The sequence below is a fragment of the Oncorhynchus keta genome, chromosome 1 (assembly GCF_023373465.1).
Source record: "Oncorhynchus keta strain PuntledgeMale-10-30-2019 chromosome 1, Oket_V2, whole genome shotgun sequence".
In the NCBI taxonomy this organism is placed as follows: Eukaryota; Metazoa; Chordata; class Actinopteri; order Salmoniformes; family Salmonidae; genus Oncorhynchus; species Oncorhynchus keta.
In genome coordinates, this window is record NC_068421.1 from 34,393,007 (window position 1) to 34,418,091 (window position 25,085).

The window sequence follows — 25,085 nt, forward strand, 5'->3', positions numbered from 1 at the left end:
CTTTCACATTCTCCCTTACACACCCACACACGCACGCGCACCCCCACCTACCCACCCACCCACCCACCCACAAACACACACACACACACACACACACGCGCACGCACGCACGCACGCACACACACACACACACACACACACACACACACACACACACACACACACACACACACACACACACACACACACACACACACACACACACACACATGCACTACACGCACACATTTTGACATTTTGTTGTGCAACAGCTTGAATTTAAAATTGATTAAAAGTGTCACACCCTGATCTGTTTCACCTGTCTTTGTGATTGTCTCCACCCCCCTCCAGGTGCCACCCATCTTCCCCATTATCCCCTGTGTATTTATACCTGTGTTCTCTGTTTGTCTGTTGCCAGTTTGTTTTGTTTTGTCAAGCCTACCAGCGGGTTTCCCTCTGCTCCTGTCTTTCGATTGTTCCTGTTTCCTAGTTTTCCCGATGTTGACCACTCTGCCTGCCCTGACCCTGTCTGCCATCCTGTACCGTTGCCCCACCTTTCTGGATTTCCGACCTTTGCCAACCCTGGCCCTGCCTGCCGTCCTGTACCCCTATTTGGATTACCGACCTCTTCCTGCTCTTAACCTGCCTTTTGCCTGCCCCTGTTCAATTAATAAACTGTTGTTACTTTGATGTTGTCTGCATCTGGGTCTTACCTGAAACGTGATAAAAAGTGGAGTCATGTTTTTAATTGTTTTTTAATTTACAAATGAATAAAAAATGAAAAGCTGAAATGACATGAGTCAATAAGTATTCAACCGTTTTGTTATGGCCTAAATAAGTTCAGGAGTAAACATTTGATTAACAAGTCACATAGTAAGTTGCATGGACTAACTCTTATTGTGCTATATTAGTGTTCAACATGATTTTTATGTGAGGTCGTGAATTTCAAATACAGATTCAATGCCTCGCATTGGTGGATGGGTTAAAAAAAAGCGGACATTTGAGCATTGTGAAGTTATTCATTACACTTTGGATGGTGTATTAATACACCCAGTCACTACAAAGATACAGGCATCCTTCCTAACTCAGTAGCCGGAGAAGAAGGAAACCGCTCAGGGATTTCACCATGAAGCAAATGGTGACTTTAAAACAGTTACAGAGTTTAATGGCTGTGATAGGAGAAAACTGAGGATGGATCAACAAAAGCGTAGTTACTCCACAATACTAACTTAGTATTGACAGAGTGAAAAGAAAGAAGCCTGAATTGAATACAAATATTTCATAACATGCATCCTGTTTGCAACAAGGCACTAAAGTAATACTGCAAAAAATGTGCTAAAGCAAGAAACTTTTTGTCCTGAATTAAAAGTGCCATATTTAGGGGCAAATCACTTACTGGGTACTACTCTCCATATTTTCAAGGATAGTGGTGGCTGCATCATGTTATGTGTATGCTTGTAATCGTTAAGGACTGGGGAGTTTTTCAGGATAAAAAAATATATGGATATATGGAGCTAAGCACAGGCAAAATCCTAGAGGAAAACCTGCTTCTGTCTGCTTTCCACCAGACACTGGTAGATTAATTCACCTTTCAGCAGGACAATATCCAAAAACACAAGGTCAAATCTACACTGTAGTTGCTTACCAAGAAGACAGGGAATGTTCCTGAGTGGCCGAGTTACAGTTTTGACTTAAATCTACTAGGAAATCTATGGCAAGACCTGAAAATGGTTGTCTAGCAATGATCAACAACCAATTAGACAGAGCTTGAACACATTTGAAAAGAATAATGGTCAAATGTTGTAGAATCCAGGTGTGCAAAGCTCCAACAGACTTATCCAGAAAGTCTCTGTGATCGCTACCAAAGGTGATTCTAAATAAATATTGACCCAGGGGCTTGAATACTTATGTAAATTAGATACTGCATTTCTGTAATTCATTTTCATACATATGCAAACATAAAAAAAAACATGTTTTCACCATGCCGTTATGGGGTATTGTGTGTAGATTGGTGAGACCCCCCTTTGACTTATTCCACAACAAAGTGTGTTATAAGTCAAGGGTTCTGGATACTTTCTGAATACACTGTATTTTAGGAGTAGACCCCCGACTTTGTCAGAGGAGTGCAGGAAGAGAGAGCGACAGAGAGAGAGAAGGTGGGAGGGAGAGTTAACCTCACTATGGATCATCATCCACATGATGTGATTCCATAGGGTCTACAACCTGTCTCCAATTGGCCAACTATTCCGTATTTCTACCATATCTCATGTTAGTCTGTATTGGAATGAGTTAACGTCACCCTATAACATATTTATGGTGAGACAAGCAATACACTGTGAAAACCTCTATGTCATTTCTTGGCATAACTCACTACTGGATACACGTAAAGGGACCTAGCTGTATCGCTAACACTAAATGAAGAAAATTACTAAATAGCAGAACTATCCAAACGTAGTAGCCAACCACAGAAGCACACTGATCCAGAACCATCAGTGTGTTTAAACTAGCCTGGCGCTGATGCTAATCCCATTCTGCTCAGTGCCACTGTGTCCTGAGGCTCTGCACTTAATCTGAAGCGCCTCAATAAACACTCATGGATCAATGGACAACCTGTCAAATATTAGCACACATCTCCAGTCTGTCTGTCTAGAGACATAGACCTAACTGTGTGCTATAGGGTAATGTGCTCACATACTCTATCTGTCCTCTGTTCTCACTACTGTGTCTGTGTGTTTTCTCACTCACTCACTCACTCACTCACTCACTCACTCACTCACTCACTCACTCACTCACTCACTCACTCACTCACTCACTCACTCACTCACTCACTCACTCACTCACTCACTCACTCACTCACTCACTCACTCACTCACTCACTCACTCACTCACTCACTCACTCACTCATTAGTGGGGATGCCTGTGTTGTGGTGATATTGAACATGCTGTAAAAGACTTACGCCCCACATATTAGAGCTGCTTAACTCAGAGGAGTGTGTGTGTGTGTGTGTGTGTGTGTGTGTGTGTGTGTGTGTGTGTGTGTGTGTGTGTGTGTGTGTGTGTGTGTGTGTGTGTGTGTGTGTGTGTGTGTGTGTGTGTGTGTGTGTGTGTGTGTGTGTGTGTGTGTGTGTGTGTGTGTGTGTGTGTGTGTGTGTGTGTGTGTGTGCGTGCGTGCGTGCGTGCGTGTGTGTGTGTGTGTGTGTCAGAGGTCTGGATTACTGCAGGGCTGTCTGGGGCAACCGTGCAGAGGCCAGAGAAGAGAAAAAGGAGGGAATAAACCAACATTTTCTCTCTCCATTTTCCTGTGGGATGACAGCGGGAAGAGAGAGGGGAGTGTTCAGCATGCAGAGATCGATTCCTGAGTTTTTCTCTCTCAGTGTACTAGTTGGACTTTTATTAGAGGAGGCCAACACACTCTCTCTCAAAGAGAAACATACAGTACATGCACTCACACACAAACGTTCATCCGAGAATAGAAATATATACCACTATTCACTGCTCAGAAGAAGCTGAATAGTAGTGAATCAAATATATACATTGTATACAATTTCCCTTCCGCACAGTAAAGGGTGAAATAGAAATACTCTGAGACACAACATCAAGCAAGAATCTCTCCATGGACGAAAACCTCTGTAGCGATAGAATCTTGATCTCTCTGACCTCCTGCTCTGTTATACAGACACAAAGACACAGTGAGGCTCCTCTAAAGCTTCAACACCGCATCTAATCTCACCAAGAAACAAACAGGGTCAAAGGTTATATCGGCCACCCACAGCACAAACACTCCAACTTGAAGCAATTTAAGAACAAGATAGTTAGCTCATTATCACAATGCCTGTAAGATGTCGAAAATATTCTCTCACACATACTCTCATTTACATTTTCCTTCCTCGCGGTAATTACACCAGCAGTTTGTGTACTTTAAGAATGTCCTCCTTAAAATGTTTAAACAAATAAGTGTCATTGTTTTATTATACATTAATTTGTGTCTCTCCAGCATAGTTCCATCATCTTCACCATCATCATCATCATCATCATCCTGGTATTGCTGTGATGGCTATAGATAATCAATAGCTCTGCCGGTGGATCTATCACCTCAGCCCAGCAGCCCCATCATCAGGGCTCTGTCAGGAGCTGGAGAGGCGATAGAGTGGAGAGACTCTGTCACACACCAACACCATCTCTCTCCAATATATACAGTTGAAGTCAGAAGTTTACATACACTTAGGTTGGAGTCATTAAAATTGGTTTTTCAACCAATCCACAAATTTCATTTTTCCAACAATTGTCATTTTTCCAACAATTGTTTACAGACAGATTATTTCACTTATAATTCACTGTATCACAATTCCAGTGGGTCAGAAGTTTACATACACTAAGAAGACCATACATTTAAACAGCTTGGAAAATTCCAGAAAATGATGTCATGGCTTTAAAAGCTTTTGATAGGCTAATTGACATAATTTGAGTCAATTGTAGACCTCCACAAGTCTGGTTCATCCTTGGGAGCAATTTCCAAATGCCTGAAGGTACCACGTTCATCTGTACAAACAATAGTACGCAAGTATAAACACCATGGGACCAAGCAGACCGCTCAGGTATGATGGCTCCTAGAGATACTTTGGTGCGAAAAGTGCAAATCAATCCCAGAACAACAAGTATCCATATCCACAGTAAAACAAGTTCAATATCGACATAACCTGAAAGGCCCTCAGCAAGGAAGAAGCCACTGCTCCAAAACCGGCAAAAAAAAGCCAGACTACGGTTTGTAACTGCACATGGGGATACAGATCGTACTTTTTGGAGAAATGTCCTCTGGTCTGATGAAACAAAATAGAACTGTTTGGCCATAATGACCATTGTCATGTTTGGAGGAAAAAGGGGAGGCTTGCAAGCCGAAGAACACCGTTCCAACCATGAAGCACGGGGTTGGCAGCATCATGTTGTGGTGGTACTTTGCTGCAGGAGGAACTGGTGCACTTCACAAAATAGATGACACCATGAGGAAGGAAAATGATGTGGATATATTGAAGCAACATCTCAAGACATCAGTCAGGAAGTTAAAACTTGGTCGGAAATGGGTCTTCCAAATGGACAATGACCCCAAGCATACTTCCAAAGTTGTGGCAAAATGGCTTAAAGACAACAACGTCAAGGTATTGGAGTGGCCATCACAAAGTCCTGACCTCAATCCTATAGAAAATATGTGGACTGAAAAAGCGTGTGCGAGCAAGGAGGCCTACAAACCTGACTCAGTTACACCAGCTCTGCCAGGAGGAATGTGCCAAAATTCACCCAACTTATTGTGGGAAGCTTGTGGAAGGCTATCTGAAATGTTTAATCCAAGTTAAACAATTTAAAGGCAACGCTATCAAATACTATTTGAGTGTATGTAAACTTCTGACCCACTGGGAATGTGATGAAATAAATAAAAGCTGAAATAAATGATTCTCTCTACTATTATTCTGACATTTCACATTCTTAAAATAAAGTGGTGAACCTAAGTGACCTAAGACAGGGACTTTTTACTCGGATTAAATGTCAGGAATTGTGAAAAACTGAGTTTAAATGTATTTGGCTATGGTGTATGTAAACTTCCGACTTCAACTGTATTTTGCTCAGAGAGAGGGTGACAACTGGAGAGGAAGGGACAACTGGAGAGGAGGGGAAAACTGGAGAGGAAGGGAAAACTGGAGAGGAGGGGGAAACTGGAGAGGAGGGGACAACTGGAGAGGGGGGACAAATGGAGAGGGGGGGCACCTGGAGAGGAGGTGACAACTGGAGAGGAGGGACAAGTGGAGAGGGGGGGACAACTGGAGAGGAGGGACAAGTGGAAAGGGGGGGACAACTGGAGAGGAGGGACAAGTGTAAAGGGGGGACAACTGGAGAGGAGGGACAAGTGGAGAGGAGGGACAAGTGGAGAGGGGGGGACAACTGGAGAGGAGGGACAAGTGGAAAGGGGGGGACAACTGGAGAGGAGGGACAAGTGGAGAGGGGGACAACTGGAGAGGAGGGACAAGTGGAGAGGAGGGACAAGTGGAGAGGGGGGACAACTGGAGAGGAGGGACAAGTGGAGAGGAGGGACAAGTGGAGAGGGGGGACAACTGGAGAGGAGGGACAAGTGGAGAGGGGGGGACAACTGGAGAGGAGGGACAAGTGGAAAGGGTGGGACAACTGGAAAGGAGGGACAAGTGGAGAGGGGGGACAACTGGAGAGGAGGGACAAGTGGAGAGGGGGGGACAACTGGAGAGGAGGGACAAGTGGAGAGGGGGACAACTGGAGAGGAGGGACAAGTGGAGAGGGGGGGACAACTGGAGAGGAGGGACAAGTGGTAGAGGGGGGACAACTGGAGAGGAGGGACAAGTGGAGAGGGGGGACAACTGGAGAGGAGGGACAAGTGGAAAGGGGGGGACAACTGGAGAGGAGGGACAAGTGGAGAGGGGGACAACTGGAGAGGAGGGACAAGTGGAGAGGAGGGACACGTGGAGAGGGGGGGACAACTGGAGAGGAGGGACAAGTGGAGAGGAGGGACAAGTGGAGAGGGGGGGACAACTGGAGAGGAGGGACAAGTGGAGAGGGGGGGACAACTGGAGAGGAGGGACAAGTGGAGAGGGGGGGACAACTGGAGAGGAGGGACAAGTGGAGAGGAGGGACAAGTGGAGAGGGGGGGACAACTGGAGAGGGGGACAACTGGAGAGGAGGGACAAGTGGAGAGGGGGGACAATTGGAGAGGAGGGGACAACTGGAGAGGAGGGGACAACTGGAGAGGGGGGACAACTGGATAGGGGGACAACTGGATAGGGGGACAACTGGATAGGAGGGACAAGTGGAGAGGAAGGGACAACTGGAGAGGAGGGGAAAACTGGAGAGGAAGGGAAAACTGGAGAGGAAGGGACAACTGGAGAGGAAGGGACAACTGGAGAGGAGGGGAAAACTGGAGAGGAAGGGACAACTGGAGAGGAGGGGGAAACTGGAGAGGAGGGGACAACTGGAGAGGGGGGACAAATGGAGAGGGGGGGGGGCACCTGGAGAGGAGGTGACAACTGGAGAGGAGGGACAAGTGGAGAGGGGGGGACAACTGGAGAGGAGGGACAAGTGGAAAGGGGGGACAACTGGAGAGGAGGGACAAGTGTAAAGGGGGGACAACTGGAGAGGAGGGACAAGTGGAGAGGAGGGACAAGTGGAGAGGGGGGGACAACTGGAGAGGAGGGACAAGTGGAAAGGGGGGGACAACTGGAGAGGAGGGACAAGTGGAGAGGGGGGGACAACTGGAGAGGAGGGACAAGTGGAGAGGAGGGACAAGTGGAGAGGGGGGACAACTGGAGAGGAGGGACAAGTGGAGAGGAGGGACAAGTGGAGAGGGGGGGACAACTGGAGAGGAGGGACAAGTGGAGAGGGGGGACAACTGGAGAGGAGGGACAAGTGGAAAGGGGGGACAACTGGAGAGGAGGGACAAGTGGAGAGGGGGGGACAACTGGAGAGGAGGGACAAGTGGAGAGGAGGGACACGTGGAGAGGGGGGGACAACTGGAGAGGAGGGACAAGTGGAGAGGAGGGACAAGTGGAGAGGGGGACAACTGGAGAGGAGGGACAAGTGGAGAGGGGGGACAACTGGAGAGGAGGGACAAGTGGAGAGGGGGGACAACTGGAGAGGAGGGACAAGTGGAGAGGAGGGACAAGTGGAGAGGGGGGGACAACTGGAGAGGGGGGACAACTGGAGAGGAGGGACAAGTGGAGAGGGGGACAATTGGAGAGGAGGGGACAACTGGAGAGGGGGACAACTGGATAGGGGGGACAACTGGATAGGGGGACAACTGGATAGGAGGGACAAGTGGAGAGGGGGGACAACTGGAGAGGAGGGGACAACTGGAGAGGAGGGACAACTGGATAGGGGGGACAACTGGAGAGGGGGGGACAACTGGAGAGGAGGGGACAACTGGAGAGGAGGGGACAACTGGAGAGGGGGGGACAACTGGAGAGGAGGGGACAACTGGATAGGGGGGACAAGTGGAGAGGGGGACTACTTCTGGGGTTTTGTTAGACACTAGATAACAATAAATGACTGTTAACCTGATGTCATGATGCTCTGGATATACGACCCCTAAACATAAACTAAAAAGGTTTGTTGTAGCTCTCTCTCTCTCTCCTCTCTGCAGTAGACAGTTCAGTCTCTCTCCCTCCCTCCCTCACTTCCCTCTTCCACATCTCTCTTCCCTCCTTCACCCCCTCATCTTCAGACACTGGCTCTGCGCTTGCCACTGTCTCTTCTCCTCTCCTCAGCCATGCGGTGGGAATCGATGACAAAATCACCAACACTATAACAACATTATATCAACGCTGTTGCTGCAAAGCCAGACCGATCGTTACCATGGAGATGAGACGTTGCCACATCAGTTAAGGGCAGAAAAGCCCTCTGATTGGACGAGAGAGTAGCATTGATTAATCTATTACAGAGAGAGAGCGAGATATCATTAGCGTTTATCAGAGAGGTTTAAATGCCTGTCAAGGAAACGTTGGAATGAAGGGAGGGGGCACTGCGTGTGTGTCTGTGTGTGTGTGTGTGTGTGTCTGTGTGTGTTTCAACAGCAAGAGGAGTTGACTCAGGCTGTTGAGACAGGATGTGGCTATCCCTTCCGTTAGCAGAGTTCACAGGTCAGTGTCAGAGTGAAAAGTTAGGGTTCCTGTGCAGAGGGGAAAGGGAAACCGGCAAATGTAAAGGAGTTTCTAAAGGTGAGCTAAGTCATGAAAGAGGAGGAAGAGAGGGACATTAGAAAGGGAAAGGAGGATACCTAGTCAGTTGTACAACTGAATGCATCAACTGAAATGCGTCTTTCGCATTTAACCCACCCCCTCTGAATCATAGAGGTGCGGGAGGCTGTCTTAATCAACATCCACGTCTTCGGCGCCCGGGGAACAATGGGTTAACTGCCTTGCTCAGGGGCAGAACGACAGATTTTTACATTGTCAACTCGGGGATTCGATCCAGCAAACTTTCGGTTACTGATAATGCTCTTACCCGCCAGGCTAACTGCCTCCCATTACTAAACTAACCGGGGTAGACTGGAGAGAGAGATGGTGAGAGTGAGTAGAGAAGAGGAGTGGAGGCAGCCCAGTCTGGCTACCTCACTCTCAGACAGTCAGAAACAGTATGTTAGCTCAGTGCCCAGCCATTAGCAGATGAGAGGCCAAAATCCAATCTGGTAAAAATCAGCAGCAACTCAAATGCAGGACATCCACTGAGCCAGAGCCAGTCACAATCCCACCGCTTGACCCAAATATCCTGCTTTAGTTTGGGCGTACTGTAGTATGTGTGAGTGTATTTATGGCGTGTGTGTGCATCTTGTGTGTTCATGTTCATGTTTGTTTGAGTGCTCATCCACTTGTGTACTATATCTATGGGTGTGTGTCCTGCCAAAGTGTATGTGTGTGTTTCTGTCCTGTCTGAATGTGTTGTGTGTGTCCTGCCTTGGTGTCTGTTCTGTCTGTGTGTCTGTTCTGTCTAGGTGTGTGTTCTGCCTGGGTATGTGTCCTGTCTGGGTGTGTATCCTGCCTGTCTGGGTGTGTGTCCTGCCTGGGTGTGTGTCATGTCTGGGTGTGTGTCCTGCCTAGGTGTGTGTCCTGCCTGGGTGTGTGTCCTGCCTGGGTGTGTGTTCTGTCTAGGTGTGTGTCTAGTCTAGGTGTGAGTTCTGCCTGGGTGTGTATCCTGTCTGGGTGTTTGTCCTGTCTCTGTGTGTGTTTTGCCTGGGTGTGTGTTTTGCCTGGGTGTGTGTTCTGCCTGGGCGTGTCCTGCCTGGGTGTGTGTCCTGCCTGGGTGTGTGTCCTGCCTGGGTGTGTGTCCTGCCTGGGTGTGTGTCCTGTCTGGGTATGTGTCATGTCTGGGTGTGTGTCCTGTCTGGGTGTGTCCTGTCTGACGTGTGTGTCCTGTCTGGGTGTGTGTCCTGTCTGGGTGTGTGTCCTGTCTAGGTGTGTCCCGTCTGATGTGTGTGTCCTGTCTGGGTGTGTCCTGTCTGATGTGTGTGTCCTATCTGGGTGTGTGTCCTATCTGGGTGTGTCCCGTCTGATGTGTGTGTCCTGTCTCCACAGACAGAGAGGGTTTAGAATCAACTAGGTTCTAAAGTGGCCATGTTGTTAGGCTAAAGGAAAGCAAAGACGTGACTAGAGAAACAGGAACTAAAATAGGGCTTTCTTCTCTCTCTGTAGTGCAGAGGGAAGGGGAAGGGAGGGGTGTGTGTCCAGTCTGGGTGTGTCCTTGGTGTGTGTCCTGTCTGGGTAGGTGTCCTGTCTGAGTATGTGTCATGTCTGGGTATGTGTCATGTCTGGGTGTGTGTTTTGCCTGCGTGTATGTCCTGTCTTTCTCTGTGTGTGTGTGTTCACTTTTAGGATTAGCAGTTTCACGTTGACTCTGAGCAACATCATCCCAGACCGCTATTCCCCAGAGTCTCATCCACTTACCCCCAACCACCCCATTCCAAACACCAGCCCCATGTCCCAACCTGATCCACTTACCCCCAGCCCAAACACCAGCCCCATGTCTCAACCTCATCCACTTACTCCCAGCCCAAACACCAGCCCCATGTCTCAACCTCATCCACTTATCCCCATTCCAAACACCAGCCCCATGTCCCAACCTAATCCACTTACCCCCAGCCCAAACACCAGCCCCATGTCCCAACCTCATCCACTTACCCCCAGCCCAAACACCAGCCCCATTTCTCAACCTCATCCACTTACCCCCAGCCCAAACACCAGCCCCAAGTCTCAACATCATCCACTTACCCCCAGCCCAAACACCAGCCCCATGTCTCAACCTCATCCACTTACCCCCATTCCAAACACCAGCCCCATGTCCCAACCTCATCCACTTACCCCCAGCCCAAACACCAGCCCCATTTCTCAACCTCATCCACTTACCCCCAGCCCAAACACCAGCCCCAAGTCTCAACATCATCCACTTACCCCCATTCCAAACACCAGCCCCATGTCCCAACCTAATCCACTTACCCCCAGCCCAAACACCAGCCCCATGTCCCAACCTCATCCACTTACCCCCAGCCCAAACACCAGCCCCATGTCTCAACCTCACCCACTTACCCCCATTCCAAACACCAGCCCCATGTCCCAACCTAATCCACTTACCCCCATTCCAAACACCAGCCCCATGTCCCAACCTCATCCACTTACCCCCAGCCCAAACACCAGCCCCATGTCTCAACCTCATCCACTTACCCCCATTCCAAACACCAGCCCCATGTCCCAACCTCATCCACTTACCCACAGCCCAAACACCAGGCCCATGTCTCAACCTCTTCCACTTACCCCCATTCAAAACACCAGCCCCATGTCTCACCCTCATCCACTTACCCCCAGCCCAAACACCAGCCCCATGTCTCAACCTCATCCACTTACCCCCATTCCAAACACCAGCCCCATGTCCCAACCCGATCCACTTACCCCCAGCCCAAACACCAGCCCCATGTCTCAACCTCATCCACTTACTCCCAGCCCAAACACCAGCCCCAAGTCTCAACCTCATCCACTTACCCCCATTCCAAACACCAGCCCCATGTCCCAACCTAATCCACTTACCCCCAGCCCAAACACCAGCCCCATGTCCCAACCTCATCCACTTACCCCCAGCCCAAACACCAGCCCCATTTCTCAACCTCATCCACTTACCTCCATTCCAAACACCATCTCCATGTCCCAACCTCATCCACTTACTCCCAGCCCAAACACCAGCCCCATGTCTCAACCTCACCCACTTACCCCCATTCCAAACACCAGCCCCATGTCCCAACCTAATCCACTTACCCCCATTCAAAACACCAGCCCCATGTCTCACCCTCATCCACTTACCCCCAGCCCAAACACCAGCCCCATTTCTCAACCTCATCCACTTACCCCCATTCCAAACACCAGCCCCATGTCCCAACCTCATCCACTTACCCCCAGCCCAAACACCAGCCCCATGTCTCAACCTCATCCACTTACCCTCATTCCAAACACCAGCCCCATGTCCCAACCTGATCCACTTACCCCCATTCCAAACACCAGCCCCATGTCCCAACCTGATCCACTTACTCCCATTCCAAACACCAGCCCCATGTCCCAACCTAATCCACTTACCCCCAGCCCAAACACCAGGCCCGTGTCTCAACCTCAAACCATGGAACAGTGATGTCACTCAGCTAGATTACACCAACATAATTCCACATTTACTGCTGGGCAAAAGAACTGGGCCAATGTCAATGATGACCCACTTACACACATGGCCCAGACCGTACTTAATGTGTTTCTACTTAACAATACCGCCACCAACTGTTGACAGAAAAGCATTATAAACTGAGCATTTACCTTTCCCAACAATATGACTGTTGAGAGAAAATGATAGTAAAAGGAATAAACAATCTCCATCTGATAACACACAGAGATGTACGTACACACGCACATCCGCCCACTCTCGCTTCGGAACATCAAGTTCAAAACATTAAAACAATAAAAGTCAAGAGTTTGAAAAATATCAAAACTGAGCAGTTAGATTTACTGACAGAAATCTACAAATAGCGTGAAGAAGGGAGAACAAGGGAGGAAGGAGAGAGAGAGAGATGAGAGAGAGACAGAGAGAACGACAACACACAGAGATAGTGTAGCTATGCATTTGTGAGACTAATTCTCTGCCAGCAAATGCATTATACACAACAGACAGTGTAAAAGAGAGGCATGCTTTGCTGTTGATACACCAGTGTACTATGAAGGGTTAAACGGTTTACATTTCTCTCCTTAGAGGTAGAGTGCTGGGTGTTGTTGACCTGTCATTCCATCAAATCACCGATTCTCTCTCATTGGTATTTTTCTTTCTCATTCTCTGATTCTCCTTATTTGTTATCCCTCTCTTTCTCCATGTTTTCCTCTCGTCCTCCCTTTCTCATTATAGTATGGGGCATGGTAACAAATTGATTTGACAGAGGCCTTGTACTGTGGGTCTTTCAGTAATGCCCTATGGCTGAGAACACATGCTGCACACATCACTGTTCCTCATCACTGTTCCTCATCACTGTTCCTCATCACTGTCGGCTCAGGGAGAATTACTGACAGCTACCGAGATGAGGTTGAGTCAGAGGGAGGGCTCTGAGCACTGATATCTAAAGGTACAAAAGTTCACCGTCACTCAACAGCCTTTGATCTACTGAAACACCTGGTGGCTCCCCCGCGGTGCAACAGAGTTCAAAGTTCAAGTTCAAAAGCTTTATCGTCCATTTGGGGTAAAACAGGGAAATGGTATTCATCTTTAGTTTTACACGCTTGGTCACAAACACATTGGGAATATGACATTGGAATATGAAAGAGACCAGAGTTAAAGTTAGGCCACATTCACAACCCAGAGAGAGGGTTTGGAATCAACTAAGGTTCTGAAGTGGCCATGTTGTTAGGCTAAAGGAGAACAAAGACGTGAAGAGAAACAGGAAGTAAATAGTTCAACGAGGGCTTTCTTCTCTCTCTGTAGTGCAGATGGAAGGGGGAGGGGCCAGGGGAAGGGAGGGGGATAAGCCCTGTGTCCACAGGGGGTTGGAGGATGGCATCCCTGACACCTTGAGAGTGGGAGTCTGTTTGGATTACATCACATGCATCTTTCAGAGCCATTACTGCACAAGGGGGCTGCGCCTCACAGCACAGCACAGCACAGGCACTGGATTAAAGAAAGAAAAGGAGGGATAGAGGGAAAGAAATGGAGAGACAGAGAGAGGAGAAGGAAAGAAACTGAGGAAAGAGGAGGAGGAGGTAGAGGAGGAGGAGAGAGAAGTAGAGCGCAGAGGTGCAGATCCATTTATTATGGAAAGAGCATTAGGCGGATGTGTGAAATATTCAGAGAGGGACCATCTCGCTGTGACGCAACGTTGCAGCGTTGGGAGAACACACACAGGCAGATGTCTGGTTTCCCCTCTTGTCCAACCTCCTTTACTTCTTTCCCTTCTTTCTTTTATTCTCCCTCTCAGAGAACCCTCTCACCTCGTTACCTCATAATCAAACTCTACCTCCTGCCTCCATCCTCCTTTTCTCCCCTTTTCTCCTCATCCCTCTCTCAAAGGACCCTCTCACCTCGTTACCTCATAATCAAACTCTACCTCCTGTCTCCATCCTCCTTTTCTCCCCTTTTCTCCTCATCCCTCTCTCAAAGGACCCTCTCACCTCGTTACCTCATAATCAAACTCTACCTCCTGCCTCCATCCTCCTTTTCTCCCCTTTTCTCCTCATCCCTCTCTCAAAGGACCCTCTCACCTCGTTACCTCATAATCAAACTCTACCTCCTGTCTCCATCCTCCTTTTCTCCCCTTTTCTCCTCATCCCTCTCTCAAAGGACCCTCTCACCTCGTTACCTCATAATCAAACTCTACCTCCTGCCTCCATCCTCCTTTTCTCCCCTTTTCTCCTCATCCCTCTCTCAAAGGACCCTCTCACCTCGTTACCTCATAATCAAACTCTACCTCCTGTCTCCATCCTCCTTTTCTCCCCTTTTCTCCTCATCCCTCTCTCAAAGGACCCTCTCACCTCGTTACCTCATAATCAAACTCTACCTCCTGCCTCCATCCTCCTTTTCTCCCCTTTTCTCCTCATCCCTCTCTCAAAGGACCCTCTCATCCCCTGTTACCTCATAATCAAACTCTACCTCCTGCCTCCATCCTTCTTTTCTCCCCTTTTCTCCTCATCCCTCTCTCAAAGGACCCTCTCATCCCCGTTACCTCATAATCAAACTCTACCTCCTGCCTCCATCCTTCTTTTCTCCCCTTTTCTCCTCATCCCTCTCTCAAAGGACCCTCTCACCTCGTTACCTCATAATCAAACTCTACCTCCTGCCTCCATCCTTCTTTTCTCCCCTTTTCTCCTCATCCCTCTCTCAAAGGACCCTCTCATCCCCTGTGACCCCATATTCAAACGTTACCTATATCCTTCATTTTTCCTAATATCTGACTTTCCACTCCCCCTCCCACAAGAACCTCCTCCAAGAATGCCCTGGGGCAGGCAGAGGGAGGGGTTAACCGGTAGGTGCCATGCCACTGAGGAGTCTGGGGGTTCACTTAATGGATAACTTCATTTAGGACTGATTAACCATATGTATCCCTGGGCCATAGGCCATTAATAGGAGCCCTCCCAGAGAGAGAGAGAGAGAGAGAGAGAGAGAGAGAGAGAGAGAGAGAGAGAGAGAGAGAGAGAGAGAGAGAGAGAGAGAGAGAGAGAGAGAGAGAGAGAGAGAGAGAGAGAGAGAGAGAGAGAGAGAGAGAGAGAGAGAGAGAGAGAGAGAGAGAGAGAACTAGAGGTTGGGATAGAGCAAACAGTAGAGGTAAGACTTATAATGTGTTTGTACGCTATTTAAAATTCAGATTTCAAAATCGTGTCTTGAATGCAGTTGTATTACCCCTTTAGATATGGGACTCCCCGGCCATGAATTGGGAGTCCCAGCGTCGTCTGGGTTTGGCCAGTGTAGGCCGTCATTGTAAATAAGAAATTGTTCTTAACTGACTCGCCTTGTTAAATAAAGGTTAAATAAAAAAATACAAATAATAATATACGGCCTGCTAAAGTCCATGTATACAGTGCCTCCCTCCATGGCCTAACAACCTTGGTCTGGCTGATTACACACACACACACACACACACACACACACACACACACACACACACACACACACACACACACACACACACACACACACACACACACACACACACACACACACACACACACACACCGCTTTGAGCTGGGCCCCTTGGATGATGAATCATGCTGATGGTGGATTGTTATTGTTGGGGTGGTAAAAGAGTTGCCTGCGGTGGCTACTCTCAGTATTCTGCTTGCCAGTACGTGTATGAGAGGGGAGAGAAGTGTGTGTGTGTGTGTGTGTGTGTGTGTGTGTGTGTGTGTGTGTGTGTGTGTGTGTGTGTGTGTGTGTGTGTGTGTGTGTGTGTGTGTGTGCGTGCGTGCGTGCGTGCGTGCGTGCGTGCGTGCGTGCGTGCGTGCGTGCGTGTGGCCGTGTGATAAAGGAACAGGCTCTCTTTGTAAATAACTTACCTGCCTAATGCATCCACTAGTACTGTGTACTATGCACAGACACATTCCATACACATTCACACACACATGAACTGAAACACACACTAAAACTCTCCCCACCATCCCACACACTAATCTTAAACTCATTCAATTCATTAGCCTGAGTTAAAGGTGGACTTAGTGAAAGTAAACAACATAGTGGGACAATTTCAGCAACAACTGAGAGTGTTGAAGAGCGAGGCTCAACTTCTCCGCTGTTTTGGTCCCGTGGCTACCATGCTGTAACAGTGTGAAGCGAACCCATGCACATGCAGACACCTGCCCGCCCGTCCAGCATCACTACTCTGGACGGCTCTGACTTAGAATATGTGGACAACTACAAATACCTAGGTGTCTGGTTAGACTGTAAACTCTCCTTCCAGACTCACATTAAGCATCTCCAATCTAAAATTAAATCTAGAATCGGCTTCCTATTTCGCAACAAAGCATCCTTCACTCATACTGCCAAAAATACCCTCGTAAAACTGATTATCCTACCGATCCTTGACTTTGGTGATGTCATTTACAAAATAGCCTCCAATACTCTACTCAACAAATTGGATGCGGTCTATCACAGTGCCATCCGTTTTGTCACCAAAGCCCAATACACTACCCACCACTGCGACCTGTATGCTCTCGTTGGCTGGCCCTCGCTTCATATTCGTCGCCAAACCCACTGGCTCCAGGTAATCTATAAGTCTTTGCTCGGTAAAGCCCTGCCTTATCTCAGCTCACTGGTCACCATAGCAGCACCCACCCGTAGCACGCTCTCCAGCAGGTATATCTCACTGGTCACCCCCAAAGCCATTTCCTCCTTTGGTTGCCTTTCCTTCCAGTTCTCTGCTGCCAATGACTTGAACGAACTGCAAAAATCACTGAAGCTGGAGACTCATATCTCCCTCACTAACTTTAAGCACCAGCTGTCAGAGCAGCTCACAGATGACTGCACCTGTACACAGCTCATCTGTAAATAGCCCATCCAACTACCTCATCCCCCATACTGTTATTTATTTAATTATTTTGCTCCTTTGCAAGCCAGTATCTCTACTTGCACACTCATCTACTGCACATCTGTCACTCCAGTGTTTAATTGCTATATTGTAATTATTTCGCCACTATGGCCTATTTCTTGCCTTACCTCCCTTATTTACACACACTGTATATAGACTTTTTCTATTGTATTATTGACTGTGTGTTTGTTGATTCCATGTGCAATTCTGTGTTGTTGTTTGTGTCGCACTGCTTTGCTTTATCTTGGCCAGGTCGCAAATGTAAATGATAACTTGTTCTCAACTGGCCAACCTGGTTAAATGAAGGTGAAATAAAAAAATACAAAAATGCGCAGATACTGTGTGTGATGTGTGAGAGCGAAGTGTTGCATCTCGCTCATCTCAATATCTCCGGTGCTGCTCTTGGCATCGTCATTCCGCTGAGTCTACCTTTAAACTACACTCTGAAGGCAGGACAGAAATACTATTTTTAGTGGTTTATCAATCTCTCCGGCCTGGGATTGATTAGGTGTCCTGACACAAAGCTCCAGTAAAGTCTGTAGCACCTTGAGCAGTACTGTGTTACACTGGCTGACATGTGAAACCACCTGTCCTGCCCTGGCCTTCTAATCACTGGACTGCACCATATATATTACACTAACGAGCTGCTACTGAACACAGCCTGGGCCTGGACCTGAGAGAGACAGGGAGAGAGAGGGAGAGGTTGGAGAGGGAGAGGGAATGAATGCAAAATAATGAATGAGAAAGAGAGAGAGAGAAAGCGAGAGAGAGAGAGAGAGAGAAAGAGAACGCTAGTGGGAAAGTGATCGTGTAAGAGGGAAGAGGAGGGCTAAGTGATAGATGATCCAATGTGACTGTAGATGATCCAATGTGACTGTAGAGGATCCAATGTGACGGTAGATGATCCAATGTGACTGTAGAGGATCCAATGTGACTGTAGAGGATCCAATGTGACTGTAGATGATCCAATGTGACGGTAGAGGATCCAATGTGACTGTAGAGGATCCAATGTGACTGTAGATGATCCAATGTGACTGTAGAGGATCCAATGTGACTGTAGAGGATCCAATGTGACGGTAGATGATCCAATGTGACTGTAGAGGATCCAATGTGACTGTAGAGGATCCAATGTGAATGTAGAGGGTCCAATGTGACGGTAGATGATCCAATGTGACTGTAGATGATCCACTGTGACTGTAGAGGATCCAATGTGACGTTAGATGATCCAATGTTACTGTAGAGGATCCAATGTGACGGTAGAGGATCCAATGTGACGGTAGAGGATCCAATGTGACGGTAGATGATCCAATGTGACTGTAGAGGATCCAATGTGACTGTAGAGGATCCAATGTGACTGTAGAGGATCCAATGTGACGGTAGATGATCCAATGTGACGGTAGATGATCCAATGTGACGGTAGATGATCCAATGTGACTGTAGAGGATCCAATGTGACTGTAGAGGATCCAATGTGACGGTAGATGATCCAATGTGACTGTAGATGATCCAATGTGACGGTAGATGATCCAATGTGACGGTAGAGGATCCAATGTGACTGTAGAGGATCCAATGTGACGGTAGATGATCCAATGTGACGGTAGATGATCCAATGTGACGGTAGATGATCCAATGTGACTGTAGATGATCCAATGTGACTGTAGAGGATCCAATGTGACGGTAGATGATCCAATGTGACTGTAGAGGATCCAATGTGACGGTAGATGATCCAATGTGACGGTAGATGATCCAATGTGACGGTAGATGATCCAATGTGACGGTAGATGATCCAATGTGACTGTAGATGATCCAATGTGACGGTAGATGATCCAATGTGACTGTAGAGGATCCAATGTGACGGTAGAGGATCCAATGTGACGGTAGAGGATCCAATGTGACTGTAGATGATCCAATGTGACGGTAGATGATCCAATGTGACGGTAGATGATCCAATGTGACTGTAGAGGATCCAATGTGACTGTAGAGGATCCAATGTGACTGTAGAGGATCCAATGTGACTGTAGAGGGTCCAATGTCACTGTAGAGGATCCAATGTGACGGTAGATGATCCAATGTGACTGTAGAGGATCCAATGTGACTGTAGAGGATCCAATGTGACGGTAGATGATCCAATGTGACTGTAGATGATCCACTGTGACTGTAGAGGATCCAATGTGACGGTAGATGATCCAATGTGACGGTAGAGGATCCAATGTGACGGTAGAGGATCCAATGTGACGGTAGAGGATCCAATGTGACGGTAGATGATCCAATGTGACGGTAGAGGATCCAATGTGACGGTAGATGATCCAATGTGACTGTAGATGATCCAATGTGACGGTAGATGATCCAATGTGACTGTAGAGGATCCAATGTGACGGTAGATGATCCAATGTGACTGTAGAGGATCCAATGTGACTGTAGATGATCCAATGTGACTGTAGAGGATCCAATGTGACGGTAGATGATCCAATGTGACTGTAGAGGATCCAATGTGACTGTAGAGGATCCAATGTGACGGTAGAGGATCCAATGTGACGGTAGATGATCCAATGTGACTGTAGATGATCCACTGTGACTGTAGAGGATCCAATGTGACGGTAGATGATCCAATGTGACTGTAGAGGATCCAATGTGACTGTAGAGGATCCAATGTGACGGTAGAGGATCCAATGTGAGTGTAGAGGATCCAATGTGACTGTAGAGGATCCAATGTGACTGTAGATGATCCAATGTGACGGTAGATGATCCAATGTGACTGTAGATGATCCAATGTGACTGTAGAGGATCCAATGTGACTGTAGAGGGTCCAATGTCACTGTAGAGGTTCCAATGTGACTGTAGAGGATCCAATGTGACGGTAGATGATCCAATGTGACTGTAGAGGATCCAATGTGACTGTAGAGGATCCAATGTGACTGTAGAGGATCCAATGTGACTGTAGAGGATCCAATGTGACTGTAGAGGATCCAATGTGACGGTAGATGATCCAATGTGACTGTAGATGATCCACTGTGACTGTAGAGGATCCACTGTGACTGTAGAGGATCCAATGTGACTGTAGAGGATCCAATGTGACGGTAGATGATCCAATGTGACTGTAGAGGATCCAATGTGACTGTAGATGATCCAATGTGACTGTAGAGGATCCAATGTGACTGTAGAGGATCCAATGTGACGGTAGATGATCCAATGTGACTGTAGAGGATCCAATGTGACTGTAGAGGATCCAATGTGACGGTAGATGATCCAATGTGACGGTAGATGATCCAATGTGACTGTAGATGATCCAATGTGACTGTAGAGGATCCAATGTGACTGTAGATGATCCAATGTGACTGTAGAGGATCCAATGTGACTGTAGATGATCCAATGTGACTGTAGAGGATCCAATGTGACTGTAGAGGATCCAATGTGACTGTAGAGGATCCAATGTGACGGTAGAGGATCCAATGTGACTGTAGAGGATCCAATGTGACTGTAGAGGATCCAATGTGACTGTAGAGGATCCAATGTGACTGTAGATGATCCAATGTGACTGTAGAGGATCCAATGTGACTGTAGAGGATCCAATGTGACGGTAGATGATCCAATGTGACTGTAGAGGATCCAATGTGACTGTAGAGGATCCAATGTGACTGTAGATGATCCAATGTGACTGTAGAGGATCCAATGTGACTGTAGAGGATCCAATGTGACTGTAGAGGATCCAATGTGACGGTAGATGATCCAATGTGACTGTAGAGGATCCAATGTGACTGTAGAGGATCCAATGTGACTGTAGAGGATCCAATGTGACTGTAGAGGATCCAATGTGACGGTAGATGATCCAATGTGACTGTAGAGGATCCAATGTGACGGTAGATGATCCAATGTGACTGTAGATGATCCAATAGAGGATCCAATGTGACGGTAGATGATCCAATGTGACTGTAGAGGATCCAATGTGACGGTAGATGATCCAATGTGACTGTAGAGGATCCAATGTGACGGTAGATGATCCAATGTGACTGTAGAGGATCCAATGTGACGGTAGATGATCCAATGTGACTGTAGATGATCCAATGTGACTGTAGATGATCCAATGTGACTGTAGAGGATCCAATGTGACTGTAGAGGGTCCAATGTCACTGTAGAGGTTCCAATGTGACTGTAGAGGATCCAATGTGACGGTAGATGATCCAATGTGACTGTAGAGGATCCAATGTGACTGTAGAGGATCCAATGTGACGGTAGATGATCCAATGTGACGGTAGATGATCCAATGTGACTGTAGAGGATCCAATGTGACGGTAGAGGATCCAATGTGACTGTAGATGATCCAATGTGACTGTAGAGGATCCAATGTGACGGTAGATGATCCAATGTGACTGTAGAGGATCCAATGTGACTGTAGAGGATCCAATGTGACTGTAGAGGATCCAATGTGAATGTAGAGGGTCCAATGTGACGGTAGATGATCCAATGTGACTGTAGATGATCCACTGTGACTGTAGAGGATCCAATGTGACGGTAGATGATCCAATGTTACTGTAGAGGATCCAATGTGACTGTAGAGGATCCAATGTGACGGTAGAGGATCCAATGTGACTGTAGATGATCCAATGTGACGGTAGATGATCCAATGTGACGGTAGAGGATCCAATGTGACGGTAGATGATCCAATGTGACTGTAGAGGATCCAATGTGACTGTAGAGGATCCAATGTGACTGTAGAGGATCCAATGTGACGGTAGATGATCCAATGTGACTGTAGATGATCCAATGTGACTGTAGAGGATCCAATGTGACGGTAGATGATCCAATGTGACTGTAGAGGATCCAATGTGACGGTAGATGATCCAATGTGACTGTAGATGATCCACTGTGACTGTAGAGGATCCACTGCCTTAATTAATAGGAAAAACACTCCCACAACCTCACAATAACGTTACAGCAACATTATAGCAACATAACAAAAGCACGTTATTTTGCAAATTATTTTGCATTCATTCCCTCTCCCTCTCTATTACGGACTACAAAGGGAAGCACAGCCACGCGAGCTGCCCAATGACACAAGCCTAACAGACGTGCTAAATGACTTCAATGTGCGCTTCGAGGCAAGCAACACTGAAGCATGCATGAGAGCACCAGCTGTTCTGGATGACTGTGTGATCACGCTCTCCGTAGCTGATGTGAGTAAGACCTCTAAACAGGTCAACATTCACAAGGCCGCAGGGCCAGGTGGATTACCAGGACGTGTACTCCGAGCATGCGCTGACCAACTGGCAAGTGTCTTCAATGACATTTTCAACCTGTTCTGACTGAGTCATTAATACCAACATTCAAGTAGACCACCATAGTCCCTATGCCCAAGAACACCAAGGTGACAAGAGACAAGAGACCCGTAGCACTCACATTTGTTGCCATGAAGTTCTTTGAAAGGCTGGTTATGGCTCACATCAACAGCATTATCCCAGAAACCCTAGACCCACTTCAATTTGCATACCGCCCCAACAGATCCACAGATGACGCAATCTCTATTGCACTCCACACTGCCCTTTCCCACCTGGACAAAAGAAACACCTAAGTGAGAATGCTATTCAAAGCTCATCCATAAGCTAAGGACCCTGGGACTAAACACCTCCCTCTGCAACTGAATCCTGGACTTCGTGACGGGCTGCCCCCAGGTGGTAAGGGTAGGTAACAACACATCCGCCACGCTGATCCTCAACACGGGGGCCCCTCAGGGGTTCGTTCTCAGGACCCTTCCTGTACTTCCGTTCACTCATGACTCCAACACCATCATTAAGTTGAAGAGATAGGCCTGATCACCGACAATGATGAGACAGCCTATAGGGAGGAGGTCAGACACCTGGCAGTGTGGTGTCAGGACAACAACCTCTCCCTCAAGATTATCAAGACAAAGTAGATGATCATGGACTACAGGAAAAGGAGGGCCGAGCACACCCCCATTCTCATCGACAGGGCTGTAGTGCCACAGGTTGAGAGCTTCAAGTTCCTTGGTGTCCACATCACCAACAAACCAGAATGGTCCAAACACACCAAGACAGTTGTAAAGAGGGCACGACAACACCTTTTCCCCCTCAGGAGATTGAAAAGATTTGGCATGGGTCCTCAGATCCTCAAAAGGTTTTACAGTTGCATCACCGCTTGGTATGACAACTGTTCAGCCTCCGACCGCAAGGCACTACAGAGGGTAGTGTGAATGGCCCAGTACATCACTGGGCCCAAGCTTCATGCAATCCTGGATCTCTATACTAGGCGGTGTCAGAGGAAGGCCCTAAAAACTGCCAAAGACTCCATCCACCCCAGTCATAGACTGTTGTCTCTGCTAATGCACGGCATGCGGTACCGGAGCGCCAAGTCTAGGTCCAAAAGGCTTTTTAACAGCTTCTACCCCCAAGCCATACGACTCCTGAATAGCTAGCTAATCAAATGGCTACCCGGACTATTTGCATTGACCCACCTACACATTTTTAAGCTGCTGCTACTCTCTGTTCATTATCTATGCATAGTCACTTTACCTCTACCTACATGTACACTACCGTTCAAAAGCTTGGGGTCACTTAGAAATGCCCTTGTTTTTGAAAAAAACAAACATCAAATTGAGACTGATAATGGGCCTCTGTACGCCTATGTAGATATTCCATAAAACATTCCAGCTACAATATTCATTTACAACATTAACAATGTCTACACTGTATTTCTGATCATTTTTATGTTATTTTAATGGGAAAAAAAGTGTTTTTCTTTCAAAAACAAGGAAATTTGTAAGTGACCCCAAACTGTTGAACGGTAGTGTATTACCTCAATTACTTCAACTAACCTTTGACCCCGCACATTGACTCTGTACCGGTACCCCCTGTATATATATCCTTGTTACTGTTATTGTATTGTTGGTCTTTAATTTTTTGTTATTTTTCTATTTTCTTCTTTATTTATTTATTTTGTATTATTATTTTTTTTACTTCAGTTTATTTAGTAATATTTTCTTAACACGTATTTTTATTAAAACTGTATTGTTGGTTAAGAGCTCGTAAGTAAGCATTTCCCTGTTGTATTCAGTGCAGGTGTCGAATAAAAAGTGATTTGATTTGATGTTCTCACAACCTGGGACATTAAGGCAACGCTATGTCAACATAACACCATATAATCCATAGGAAACATCCTCACGATCTGAAACTATCAGCAGGTGCTTAATCTGTGAAGTGAAGGTATCCCATAATCTCCCTTTCTGATGGCTGACCTTTGAGCCTGGGAGAGCAGTGATACGTAAAATGCAACCTGATTGTTTGGCCTCGTCAGGCCCAATCAGCACTGAGGAAATGAATGCAGGATGGAAAGGGGAAGAAAGAGGAAGTCAGGGAGATGGAGAGGAAATTAAATGGTCGAAGGGTGACCTTTGACCTATGGGAATGACAGGCAGTCGCTGTTCTGTTTCCCCATGGTGACCCCAGATAAAATAATATTTTATTGGCCGACTCAGTGGACAGCCGCTTAATGATGGTTTCTCTTTTGGGGAAGTGAAGAAAATGCCAAACCAATTAAAGACACAAAAGACAGAAAAAGAAAGAAAGCGAGAGGGAGGGAGAGAAGAGAGTGAGAGGGGGACGAGAAGAAAGAGAGAGGGAGGGAGAGAAGAGAGTGAGAGGGGTCGAGAAGAAAGAGAGAGGGTGACAGCATCCCCTCCCACATATGCCCCCCTAGGCACAACTATGACAACATAACCAACAAAAACGGGTCACAACTCCTGCAGCTCTGTCGCACGCTGGGTATGTACATAGTCAACGGTAGGCTTCGAGGGGACTCCTATGGTAGGTACACCTATAGCTCATCTCTTGGCAGTAGTACTGTAGACTACTTTATCACTGACCTCAACCCAGAATCTCTCAGAGCGTTCACAGTCAGCCCACTGACACCCCTATCAGACCACAGCAAAATCACAGTCTACTTAAACAGAGCAATACTCAATCATGAGGCATCAAAGCCAAAGGAACTGAGTAACATTAAGAAATGCT

The 25,085-nt window shown here is 47.2% G+C and overlaps 1 protein-coding gene and 1 long non-coding RNA gene across 2 annotated transcripts in view; one reads left to right on the forward strand and one right to left on the reverse strand.

The window, feature by feature from the left end:
* LOC127931150 (uncharacterized) overlaps window positions 1-697 on the forward strand; it is a 31,689-nt gene extending 30,992 nt beyond the window's left edge. The window contains exon 3 of the long non-coding RNA XR_008139941.1: window positions 331-697. This is a non-coding gene — a long non-coding RNA (uncharacterized LOC127931150). The remainder of the gene's footprint in view (window positions 1-330) is intronic.
* Window positions 1-25,085, reverse strand: part of LOC118375531 (schwannomin-interacting protein 1-like) — a 386,524-nt gene that overhangs the window by 121,600 nt on the left and 239,839 nt on the right. The window lies entirely within an intron of this gene.